Raw genomic sequence first — 13,557 nt, 5'->3', positions numbered from 1 at the left:
ACACACACACACACACACACACACACACACACACACACACACACACACCAAACTTGCTATAAGTAAATAGCTCAAGGAATGATAGAGATAGATGGTCTCCGTTTTTCTAAGTGAAGTGACTCAGGAATGTAAAACCAAACACTGTATGTCCTCAATCATAAGTGGGAGCTAAGCTATGAGGATGCAAAGGTGTAAGAATGATACAATGGACTTTGGGGACTCAGGGGAAAGTGTGGGAGGGGGCTGAGGGATAAAAGACTGCAAATTGGATGTAGTGTATACATCTCGGGTGATGGATGCACCAAAATCTCAGAAATCACTACTAAAGAACTTATTCATATAACCAAACACCACCTGTTCCCCCAAAAACATATGGAAATAAAAAATAAATAGGAATTCTCTAACACCCACAAAAAAAAATAGATGGTGTTCCCCTATATCTAAGTTGTTCTAACTGAACCAGTCTTTCTTGGAGGGTGGTACAAAATGAAAGGATGGGTGGTTTCAAATTTTTCAGAGTCTGAAAAAAAAATGAATACAGGTATTACCAAGAAGAGGGAAGAACGAAAAACAGCTGAAAATAAAAGTCAGGTTAACTGATTGAGTCCAAGGTAAAAAGTTATAACACAAGAAGAAAGAGAAAAGTGAGAAGGAAATAATTGAGATTTTTCAGGAAAGTTAATGTTATTTAAATGAAAAAAAGGAAACTCTCCATCCAGTTATTAGCATCATCCAATGACTGAGGGGAGGCCCTGTGGATAATGCAAAGTATACAGGTCCTGAGCTAAAGAAGACAGATGGAATCTCATCTCTACCTCTTTCCAGCTCTGCAATCTTGGGCAGTTGTGGGAGACTTTCCAAGATTCCCACAGCAAGATCTTTTCTCACACATTCTCTTCTTGCAATATGAGACTGAATCTCCTCCTGTTGTGAGGTAGGATCTGTGCTTCCCATCCCTTGAGTCTAGGAGGTAAGGACAGGGGTGTGTAAGATGGTGTGAGAACTGAGAAGGAACTTGCTGACACACCTTTGTTGGGGACTGATTCAGAAAAGAGGTGATGCTCAGTCTGAGTATGGAATGCTGAGATGGAGTTTGCCAGGCAGAGAAAGGGTATTTCAAGTAAGGATAAACAACATATGTGAAGGTTTGGAGATACAAATGTGCATTTTCATTACACCAGGCTTCTGAAACTCAGCTGCCATGGACATATTCTTAAAAGATTTAAAGAATTTTTATTCTTTTAAAGGGTTAATATTTTATTCAAGTTTATTGAACAGATATAATTCTTCATAACCAGAGACAATACAAGGCACATAAAATGCCCATCTTTTCTAGAGAAACATAGAGCTTCTGAATTGCAGGGGACCTCAGGGATCTTTTCTCTCAGCCCCCATGTACCCATGTGCCATGGCTGAGTGAAATAGTATAATGAGCAGAAAGACTGTGAAACCAGACACGTAGCTAAAGAGCAAGTGCAATTAAAGGTTAAAATTAGATTATTATTCCTTTTGATGCCCTTCCCCCATGGCATATCACCAAATATAGAAGCAAAGGCAAGGGAGAAAAACAGTAACTGGGAAGACTATACCCTCTAGCCAACCTATCACAATTACAATGTGGTATTTGAGAGAAGAAAAGACATTTCAGAAGGGCACCATTATTAAGGCCACCAAGAAGGGATTGGAAAGTTGCAGTTTAAATCATTGGTTTTGTGCCAGTTTTTTTTTATATATAAATATCAATTCTCACTGTGAATTATTGCACCTTTATTTAGTTAGGAATACATTTTAAAAATGGCTTGCTACAAGGTGTAATTCAATGGAGACAAAGTATTATCAAGTAGTGCAATCATCCATAAATAGCTATTATTATTATTTAACATTCGTTAAACACCCACAGTGAGCTAAGCACTGTACCAAACTTTGAGAGGATGTGTTTCTTACTCTGACAAGGACAGATTAAATATGCAGAAGAGAGAAAAGCTTAGGATTAGGGAAATTTATTTTTTTACTCCAACATTTCCATGCTTCACTTGTCAAATTAACAAAATTCAAGATACTATAATAGTATTAATACTAGTTATTTCTCACTTGTGTTCAGTGTTTTATACATTACAAAGTGTTTTATAAACCTATCTCATTAGATAACTTGGCATATAGTCTCTGGAAGATGTGAGAATAAGAGAGGCAATTTTATTTCAAGAGAAGCATCAACTGATTTGTTGGAGCATAAAGGGCAGTCATACTGAAGGAGAGGGGAGAGATTTTTTTGGATAGGTAATATATGCAAAAAACAATTGTTCTTCTCACCTGGCTTTCAGCTATCAGCTTCCCTCCCTGAAGGCAGTCGCTGTAATCACATATTTGCATATCAATCCAGAGATATTAAATGAGTATACTAACATACAGTTTACTCATGTGGTATCACACTATGTGCACTGTTCTGCACCCTATTTTCTCTTATATTTTGGAGGTTATTTCATGTTGCATTACTATTTTTAATGGTTGCATGCTATTCCATATTTAATTGTACCACAATTTATTTAACTGGTCTGTTATTAAAGCATATTTATAGAACTTTTGTCATAATTTTTGTTTGTTTCTGAAAAATTCTGCTAGTACAAACTAATTCAATAAGTATCTTTGTAGAAACACCCCTGCAAGTATATATGTAAGACAATTTCCTATAAGTGGAATTGCTGAGCCAAACTGTGGGTGCTTTGGTAATTTGGTAGTTGCTGCTAAATTCCCTCTGGAAAATGTATACTGGCTGCAATTCCTAGGAGCAATGTATGAGTGCCTGTTTCCCCACACTGTCACCAACACAATGTGTTACCAAATTTGAGATATTTCATAACCTGAGGAGTGAATAGCAGAATCTCATGGTAGTTTCATTTGCATTCCTTCTAAGTATAAGATTGCTTAAGCATTAGTTCATAGTTTAACAAAAACATTAGTGGCTTCTTTTCTGTGAACTCTATTTATATTTTCAGTCCTTTTATGGGGTGGGTGTTCTTTTTTGAATTGGTTTTTGGCAACTCCTTTAATATTGATGAAATTAGCCCTTACTACATAATCTGAATTGCAAATATTTTTCCTAGTGTGGCATTCGTTTTCATTAATGGTATTTTTACCTTACAGAATTATCTAGCTTTAATAATTTAGTGTATTAATCAATCTTTTGTGGCCTCTAAGTTTTGTTTCATATTCATAAACATCTCTATTAACACAAGATTATTTTTTAAAAAGAAACTTCCTAGTTTTCACTTAGGATTTTTTATGTAAATTGTTAATACCTTTGGTATTTATTTTGTTATGAGGTAGGGATGTAACTTTTTTTTTTTAATAGATGACTATTAAGTGGTCCCAAATCTACTCATGAATAATTCACCTTTCTTCCATGAGTTTAAAATACTTCTGTCATATACTAAATTCCCTTGTAGGGAAAGTGCTTTGTAAAAGTCATCATTATTCAGTTTAGAAATGTAGACATTCCCCGGGGTTGATTCACTAGTGCTGATGGTTGATAATAACCTACTGAATTCAAGCAGATGTGTGGGGCAAGAAACACAGAAAAAGCAATATGCAGGAAGCAGGAGGGGTGCCTACCTGGAATTAAGAAAGCAAATAGGAACAGAGGAAAAAGGAGATTAAAATGTCAGAGAAAAAGTAGGGACAACTCCAAAACAAATACTTTAATGATATAAAAGGTAACGAGAGGACACCTATTCCAACTGCCCACCTGATAAAGTCCAAGCTGCATCACATGTACTCCAGGACTTTTCTGGTCTGGTCTCTACCTACCTCTCTAGCCCGGAGTAGATTTCTCACTAATTATCTTTCAGATTTCAGCTTGAACATTATTTTCCGCCATCTACTTCCATGACTTGGCAAAGAATGAATCAAGTATTCCTTTTTTGGTCCCTGTGGCATTCTGTGCATTGTATTGTCTAGTCTCAAAGCTTTCACCTCTGTTGTGGACATTTTTCTTCACTCCCAGCTTCTAGTCATCTCTCTCGGTGACTAAGTTTCGCTCTGGATGACTTCTCCTTCTCTTACACTAAGCCCAGGTACTTCTGATGGCACTGACTCGACCCCACCACTGATGTCCCACACATGACCTAGGCAAAGCAGCTTGATATGAGTCACTCTCCACACCCCAGTGATTAGTTCAGGGATTGGCATGTGCCCAAGGAGAGCTAATGTAACACAGTGAAACTTGGCCTGGGGAGCCTGAATGAAGACTCAAACCAGAAGTTATCTTACAACAACAGATGTCTGCAGAGTGGACCAAAAATGAAGTAGGACCAAGAAATGGAAGGACAGAGAAAACCATCTGAAGCCCTGGATCAAACTGGAAACCAATCCCATCTCTGGATTATTTCATTATGTAAAGTAATACATTCCTTAGTTTTCCTCACATCGTTTTAAGCTGGATTTTCTGTTGCTTCTAGAAAATGACTGCAACTTCTTAACAGTTCCTAAAGGTTGTTTCTTAAGGGAAGAAACTGTGTCTTAATGCTATTGTATTCCCAGGGCTCCATTCCGGGAGCACAACAGCATTCAATATATATACAGGGAGGAAAAAGGAATAAATAATACGGCAAAGTTCTTTTAAATCCTAAAGTAACAACCGCTTCCATATATGGATATTCTAGTTGCAAAAGCTCACTGAGCTGACTGATGGCAGAATCTGAATTCAAATCTAGGCTGACCTGGGCCCACATCCTTGGTTTGCTCACCTGTAAAATGGCAATGCTTTGAGGTTTGATATTAAAATGGTGATGATATCCTCTTTTATTGCCAGAACCAAGGAGTGTGCCAAAGAGAAGAAGGTTCCTGCTTTGCCAAAAAATCTCAAGAAAAAGCAAAGAAATTTTGCAGAGCTAATGATCAAGCACCTGAGAAAGAAGTTTGTCCAAAAGATGCTTGTAAAGGCAAGGAGAAAGCTTATCTGTGAAAAACTGAAGCACTATCACAAGGAATATAGGCAGATGGACAGAATGAGATTCGAATGGCCAGAATGGCAAGAAAAGCTGGCAACCTCTATATACCTGCAGAATCCAAACTGGCATTTATCATCAGGATCAGAAGTACCAATGATGTGTCCCCAAAGGTCTGAAAGGTATTATTGCAGCTTCTTCACCTTTGTCGGATCTTCAATGGAACCTTTGTTAAGCTCAACAAGGCTTCAGGTAACATACTGAGGCTTGTAGAGCCACTTATTGCATGAGGGTACCCAAACCTGAAGTCAGTAAATGCACTCATCTACAACAGTGGTTAAGGCAAAATCAATAATCGCCTTGACAGATAACACTTTGCTCCATCTCTTGGCAAATGTGGCATCATCTGCTTGGAGGATCTGATTCGTGAGATCTATACTGTTGGAAAACACTTCAAAGAAGCAAATAACTTCCTGTGGCCCTCCAAATTATCCTCTCCATGAGGAGGAACGAAGAAAAGACCATTCATTTTATAGAAGGTGGAGATGCTGGCAACAGAGAAGACCAGATCAACAGGCTTATTAGAGGAATGAACCAAGGTGTCTACCATGATTATTTTTGTAATCTAGTCCATTAATAAACAGTAACTGTTTTCAAATTGAAAAAAAATAAAATGATAATAATATAACAGCACATATCAAATACTTATTCTCTGTTAGAGCTGATTATTTCACGTCTTTTCTCCTGTAGCCTCTCTGTTCTTCAGAAACTTTATGGATTATAAAAACTACGAACTCTCTAAACTCTAAAAGAAAGGCATCGTGGATATGAGCAATTACTCTGATTTCTGCAAATAAAATTGTTTCATTTAGCTTCCAATTGCCTCTGCTAATGAGAGAACGTAAAATTGTGGATAATCAAAAGTCATCGGTATGTGTTTGGAGACCTTGTTGTATGATCAGTTCAGCAGTAAATTTCCCTTCCTAATTTCATTTTGCCTCCAGTGGCAAAAAAAAAAAAAATGAGTTTGGATTGTCTGAGCATATGTTAACTGCGTGATAAAAAAGATAATTATTGTGCTGGTCATGAACAGAAATCACTGTATTTTTAAATTTTATTTTATTTTAGATTTAGAGGGGATGTGCAGGTTTTTACATGGAAGTATTGCAAGATGCTGAGGTTTGGGCTCTAGAGATCCCATTGCCCAAGTAGTGAACACAGGTAGTTTTTCAAACCTTGTCCCCCTCCTTCTCTCCCCTCTTTTGGAATCCCCAGTGTCTATTATTTCCATCTTTGTATCCATGTATACCCAGTGTTTAGCTCCCACTTATAAGTAAGAACATACAGTATCTGGTTTTCTAGAAACCATTTTTAAATGTCCTTAAAATTTACTTCATGTAATCTACAAAGCAGATAACCCACAAGCAGATAATTGAGGGGTGAATGTCAATAGAATATAAGAAAATTTTTGTTCTATTGCATTATTATGATTTTAAACAGAGCATTATAATTTTTTATTTTGCAATAATTAAAAGCAATCTTACCTACTTTAGTTGGTGGAATTTTCATTAAGTGTAAAATTTTATATCACTTGACTATTCTCATGTTTCAATTGCCATCTTAAAATAGCACAAATAATAGCTGAAACATTATTCATTCTATTCATAAGTTACTGCTGCTTAAATTCTGTTAGTAAAATGTATTAAAAATTATTTATGCATTTTTTCATCCCTTACATTCTTAGCTATGCAGGGGTTAAAGTTCATGCCAAACACTTAAAGGTGTTGTTTGGTATTTTCAGGGGGAAAAAAATGGTTACCTAAACTGAGTGAAGTAACCAACTTTTACAAGGCTCTTCTCATCTTCTCATTACAACTGGTGGTTGTACACGATGAAATATTGTTGTATAGGGCAGTATTCCAAGTTGCATTAAAAGCCTTGAAATATTTAGCATTTTAGTCTATTACCATTTGAGAGGTTATATTAAAAAATAAAGACACAAAAAAGATATGTCATTGCAGCACTATTTATTACAGGGGAAAAAATCTAAATTTCTAATAATGGCATATCTGTGACTTTAAAAATCATATCTGAATTATCCCAGATAGCTATATGAGTATGTATGTGAGTTGGGGGAACTCTGGAAGAAAATCTGCCAGTGATTATTGGGGTTATGGCATATAGATGATTTTAACTTCTCATTTTACTCACTGCTAAATCATCTTGAGTTTCTGTAATAAATCTATATAACTTTTATCGGAATAAATTCTGTTTTCATAACTAGATCCTAGTTTCCAGAGCAGGAAGATTAGGTAAACAGCACTCTTTACAAGATGGTTTCTAAAAAGAGGCTTGAACACAGGAGCACGTTGTACCACTACTGTTTCTATTTAGCTAGTTCTTTATTACAGTTGTATTTCACAGCTTGGTCTATAATATAGAAATTCTCTAGCAAGGTTGGATACCTCCTTACTATTTAGTAGTAGTATACCACCTTCTCCTTTTAAATCCTTGGCTTTTAACTCCACTGTAGGTTCTATGCTCCTTGTCTGGAGGCTGGAAGACCTATTAGGAGGCTGTTGCAATAGTCTCAGCGAGAAATAATGAGCCAGAACAAAGGCAGTGGCTGTGTGTGTGTGTGTGTGTGTTTGTGTGTGGCTGTGTGTCTGTGTGTGTAGCTGAGTGGGAAATTCAGTAAGTCTGAGGCTGACAAGGAAAGCAGGAGAGGGGATCTCTCCCCACTTCTTTTCGTGCTGTGCTGATTACAGCTATACCTAGCTCCATAATCTTGCAGCCACCGACTCTCATAAAATCAATCAATCAGATCTAAAAGAGATAGAGCACTGTAACCACAAATGTCCTGGCCATCAGCATAGAGACTTTCCAAAAGACCCTCCCCAAATACATATGTTCTGTAGGGTCTTAGCTCACCCTAACTTAACCTTTGCTTCATTTTAATAGTAAAAATCACAGAGCCCAGGGAGGAGATTTAAGATGTTAATGAGACATGGGACATATAAAGAAGCATGACAAGAGACTGCACAGGTGCAGCCAACAGACCATGCAAACATGCAATAATGTCACCTGGAAAGAATAAAAGTTCAAGCTAACCCACTTTCAGGAAGCCAACAGCAGATCTCTTTCTGCTGTAGCTTCCCTTTCTGCTTCAGGTGAAAGCCACAATAAACTGCCTTGCTGAAGCCCATCTTAGACTCTCCAACAATTTCTATTTTCTGAGGGTAGAGAACGCACTGGCCAGTCACAAGTCCACACGGCCCATGTGTATTCTCTGCCTAGAATAAATCTGCTTCACCTCTGCTTGACCAGATCCTTCTATCCTTCAAGTTCCCATTCAAACATCTCCTTCTCCATAAAACTCTTCTTATACCCACAGCTGGAAGTAATTTTCCCTCCTTTGATTTTTATAACTTTTTCGTGTCTGTGTGTGTGTGTGTGTGTGTGTGTATGCACACATATATATTTTTTTATTTTGAAACAATCAAAATTGCAATACAGAGAACTTTTTTGAACCACCTGAGAGTAAATTGCCAGCCTAATGCTCCATCACAGCTGAGTACTTCTGTGTGTATTTCCTGCAAAGCAATGAGACATTCTTTATGTAACTACAGTACAACTTTCAAAATCAGAAAACTAATATTGAAACATTAAAGCCATCTATTCCTCAGTCCAGTAATGTTATTTATAGAAAAAGGATCCTGTTCAGAATCAAGTGTTGCATTTAATTATCATCTCTTTAATCTCATTCAATCTGGAATGGGGTCTCAGCCTTAGATTTCATGACCTTGACAATTTAGAAAATACAGACTAATAGAGTACTCATCAATTTGAGTTTGTCTAGTGTCTCGTCATGACTAGATCCAGTTTACACACCTTCAGTAGAAATATCACAGAAGTGATTATTTGTTCTTATTAAATGGTGCATGATTGCAATTTGTTCTATTATTAGTTAAGCTCACTTTGATTGCTTAAGATGATTTCTGCCAGTCTTCTCAACTTTGAAGTTACTCTTTTCCCTTGTGTAATTAATGGTATTTTGTGGAGATATATTTTGAAATTTTTATTCATTCACTTATTTTTTGTCAGTATGGACTCACTGTTTATTTTATTCTATGAGCTCTAATCCATTACTCTCATTATTTCTTTTGAACCTGAAAATTAACAAGATTTGGCCAGTGGAAACCCCTTCAAAGTGGTTCCTGTCTACTTTGATACATCCTCACCATTCTTTGAGCATTTCTTTGCTTTATGTTATAAGATGTTCCAAGATCATTCGTATTTTCTCTTCCCCCAACCTGGACTCATCCATAGTTCTACAAGGACTCCTGGTTCCCTTAAGAATGGTATTTAGAAACCAAGGTCTGAGTCCTAGGATTTTTTATTGCATTTGGGGTAGTATTGCTCCGAAGACTGCTCAGTCGACAGAGCTTAAAATCATGGGAATGTGTGTAAGTGCACACATGTATAAATCCACACGTTTACATCGATAGTTATTATCTACCTATAGATACTGAAAATCATGAGTTCACACTTAAAGGTTCCAACTCCATTGAGTTTATTCCAGCTTTCTCCCTTTCCATATTTGCAATTCCTGTTTTCAATAGTGAGAAACCTGGCTCCCATTATCCTTAATATAGTTACTTACTTAAACACTTCCATATATGTCTCCCGTCTTTGGAACTACCACCTTCCCACATAAATATCCTCCTTATTCCACTCAGGTCGATTGCACATGAATATCCTCCCCTCTCTGTTCAGTCTCTGAAACTTATGTCAAGTCACTCTCCCTTACCGAACTTCCATTGATATATTCTCCTAAGCTTGTGCATTCCCTGAAAATTCCATGCCAGGTCACTCTCCCCTACCCCTCCATCTTTATATTTTCCTAAGCCTGTGCATTCTCTGAAAATTCCATGCCAGGCCACCCACCCCCTGTGATATCCTTGTCACCCTGCTTGGGCTCTGATACCCCACTTTGGACTATCCTATATGTGTACCCTCCTCACTCTACTAGGATGCCCATACATGCACATCCTCTCACTCTGATTACAAATAATAAAAAATTTTTAGTTAAAGAAACAAGAGATACTGGTAGGATTTTTAGTCTAGGAACATCCTAATACCTTAAGGTCCTTGGCCAAACCTGAATTCATTCGCATACTTGAAACACACTCATGGAAAAGTGATTCCTTTCCTTCTTTTCTGCCTGTCAGACCAGACCAGTCATCAATATAATCATTGTTTACGAGAAAAAGTGTATCACTTTTTTATTAAATCTCACTCTTTCTCTCTCTCTCTGTCTCTGAGACACACATACACACACCACACACACATACACACACACACTCTCCCATTCCTTCACCATGAAAGTTTCTTTCACTCTTGCTCAATCCTCTGTGGATCAAAATTGGCAAAGGATAATAAAAGTACTAATATTTTTCAAGGAAAACACTGACTATTGTATTCTGTTGCTGGAAAGATTCTTCCACAAGACTGATGACAGAAACAAAGGAAATACAAGGAAGATGTTATGGAAAACAGGAGGGTGAGGGATGAGTAAATAAGAAAAAGAAAAGGTAGGAATGAGGAAAGTAGCAAGAAGGGAAATGGAAAGGGTGACCTGGGAGAGAAAAACCACAGGTGGGATGCTAAATGGGAGAAATGTGAAAAGAAAGTAGTGGGAGCGGCATTCAGGAGAGTCTAACTTAGCCACCAAATCCCATGGCAAAGGGTGCCAACTTTATTATCAGCCCCAAAGCAGTGTTACTGTCAAAATAAAAAAAGTTACCTACTCCAAAATCACTGGCATGTCTAAGCCAGTAATGGAGAAACTGTTTGTTCATAACACTTTTTGAGAAGCCAGCTTCTGAATTTTTGTCTACATATTTGCTTCCTGATATCTTTAAATAATTGCTGTTTGGAGCATCAGTTTTGGACACCACATATCAACATCTCCAAGATGGTGAAAGAGTTCTTGGTTGATCAAAACTTTGTTGAAGAAAAATATTGATATGTGTATAAATAGAATGCCTGCAACATTAGCATCACATCTGATTTTGCTGCTTTTATAAAGAAAGAAACTACACATCTCATCACGTCAATGTGTCTGACTCAATCCCCTACCAATGACCCAGAAAAATGTCTTGTCTAATGCTAGGATCTTGTCAAATCCAGGTTATGAAATAATTGCCTTTTCATCACTTTGAATTCAAAAGCATACCTGAATATTCTCTTTGTATTCTTCATTATAGACCTAAGTTTGCTGGATTTCCAAAAAGTAGTTTTTAAACACAATAAAACTTAAGGGAAAATTTTTGCTGCTTTTAGAGAAAAAGAATATCCATTCTTAGAACAATTTTTTTTAAGATCCTCTATTAACTACCTTTATTATGACACTTTCTAATACTGTATGAAAACCTTAATATTGCCCATTTCTTTTTTTCCCTCAACTTTTATTATAGGTGTAGGGTACACATCTGCAGGTTTGTTACATGGGTATGTTACACTCAGGGAGTAAGCTTAGTACCCAATAGGTGGTTTTTCAGCCCATGACCCCTTTCCCCTCTCCCTCCTCTGGTAGTTCACAGTGTCTGTTGTTCCCGCGTTTGTGTCCGTGGGTACTCAATGTTTAGCTCCCACTTATAAGTGATAACATATGGATTTGGTTTTATGTTCCTGCATTAATTTGCTTAGGATTATGGCCCCCAGCTCCATCCATGTTGCTGCAAAGGACATTATTTCATTCTTTTTATGGTTGCATAGTATTCCATGTATATGTAACACATTCTCTTTATCCAATCCACAATTGATGGACATCTAAGGATAATTCCATGTCTTTTTTATTGTGAATAGCGAGGAAATGAACATGTGAGTGCATGTGTCTTTTTGGTATAATGATCTATTTTCCTTTGGTTTTATACCTAGTAATGGGATTGCTGGGTCGAATGGTAGCTCTACGTTATTTGAGAACTCTCCAAACTGCTTTCCACAGTGGCTGAAATAATTTACATTCCCACCAACAGTGCATAAGTGTCCCCTTTTCTCCACAGCCTCACCAGCATATGTTGTTTTTTGACTTTTTAATATAATAGTCATTCTGAATGAATGGCTGTAATGATATCTCAGAATGGTGAGATGGTATCATATTGTGATTATGATTTCAATTTACATTTCTCTGATGATTAGTGATGTGGAGTATTTTTTCATATGTTTGTTGGCTGCTTGTATCTCTCCCCTTAAGACGTGTCTGTTAATATTCTTTGCCCATTTTTAAATGGGGTTATTTGTTTTTTGCTTGTTGATTTGCTTAAATTCCTTTGTCGGATGCATAATTTTCAAATATTTTTTCCCATTCTGTAGGTTGTCTGTTTACTGTCTTGATAATGTCTTTTACTCACAGAACAATTTGATGAAGATTTATTCCATGATTAGTTTAATTAGCAGATATTTTTGCTGAAGTAAATCATTCTATATGCTTCCTACAGATGTTATTGTAGATGCTACTGCAAAGATCAGTAGGGCACATTAGTTACTTTCCCAACATTCATTTCACTTTATTCCTTCCTAATGAAATCCTGATTTTAGTTTGGACATTCTTTCTTTCCCCTACTCACCAAATGACTGAGGAAAACAAATCTCATTGCCAAATTATCCCTCCTTAGTTGAAGCCAGTCAGCACATGGCATTGTTCTGGCTACTGTTGTAGGTAGAGGAGAAATTACATGACCTGCATTGATCCAATCATAGTTAGGGGAAGAACTCTCTTTTACAATCTTAAGAACATATGTTACATCAGATTCTCCTGGTAGGTGACTTGTAATCATAGGAGAAGCAGTCTGAATTCCAGGCTGTCTAACGGAGCAGAAATATGGAAAGAATTTATGTCTTGATAACATTATGGATCACTGAGTAACCACCCTGACCAAAGCTGACTCTACTTCTGAACTCTCTGTTATGTGAGATAATAAACTTCTTTAATGTATAATTCGTCGTTGACTTGGGCTTTTGTACTTGCAGCCAGAAACATCCTAATTGATCAAATCAAGACCAACCTCCTGTCTGAAAACTGAAATTGCAAGCAGACATGCACGCCAACTTTGAGGTGCTTGTGAAAGTGTTTCTGCAGGTTAGGCCTTCACTGCTTCCCTGCAGAAGGAAATCTGAAAATAACTGAAAACACTGAAGAGTTCCCATGCAGATTTCTTCCACTGAGACAACTTTAAAGCTTAAACACGATCCCATAATCATTTTTTTCCTGGCATAGAGAGAATTGGTAACGCCAGCTTTGCAAGGTAACCCCACTGATTTGAAGAAAAAGGAAATGATGCCACACAAATTAAACCCAAGAGACTCTTGAAGAATTCTGATGTTCTTTGACAGCAATGTACCTTTGAGTCACCGGTTTTTTGTTTTTTTTTGTTTTGTTTTTTTATTTTTTTTATTATACTTTAATTCCTAGGGTACATGTGCATAACGTGCAGGTTTGTTACATATGTATACTTCTGCCATGTTGGTGTGCTGCACCCATCAACTCGTCAGCACCCATCAATTCATCATTTATATCAGGTATAACTCCCCAGTGCAATCCCTCCCCCCT

The 13,557-nt window shown here is 37.1% G+C and overlaps 1 protein-coding gene and 1 pseudogene across 2 annotated transcripts in view; both read left to right on the top strand.

The window, feature by feature from the left end:
• The window catches only part of HTR1E (5-hydroxytryptamine receptor 1E), a 99,416-nt gene that overhangs the window by 39,121 nt on the left and 46,738 nt on the right, over positions 1 to 13,557 (top strand). The window lies entirely within an intron of this gene.
• LOC116418819 lies at positions 4,779 to 5,580 on the top strand (annotated as a pseudogene).

Source organism: Piliocolobus tephrosceles, chromosome 5, assembly GCF_002776525.5.
Source record: "Piliocolobus tephrosceles isolate RC106 chromosome 5, ASM277652v3, whole genome shotgun sequence".
Classification (NCBI taxonomy): Eukaryota; Metazoa; Chordata; class Mammalia; order Primates; family Cercopithecidae; genus Piliocolobus; species Piliocolobus tephrosceles.
The sequence above is the reverse complement of the archived record's forward strand: the minus strand, read 5'-3'. Positions and strand labels throughout refer to the sequence as shown.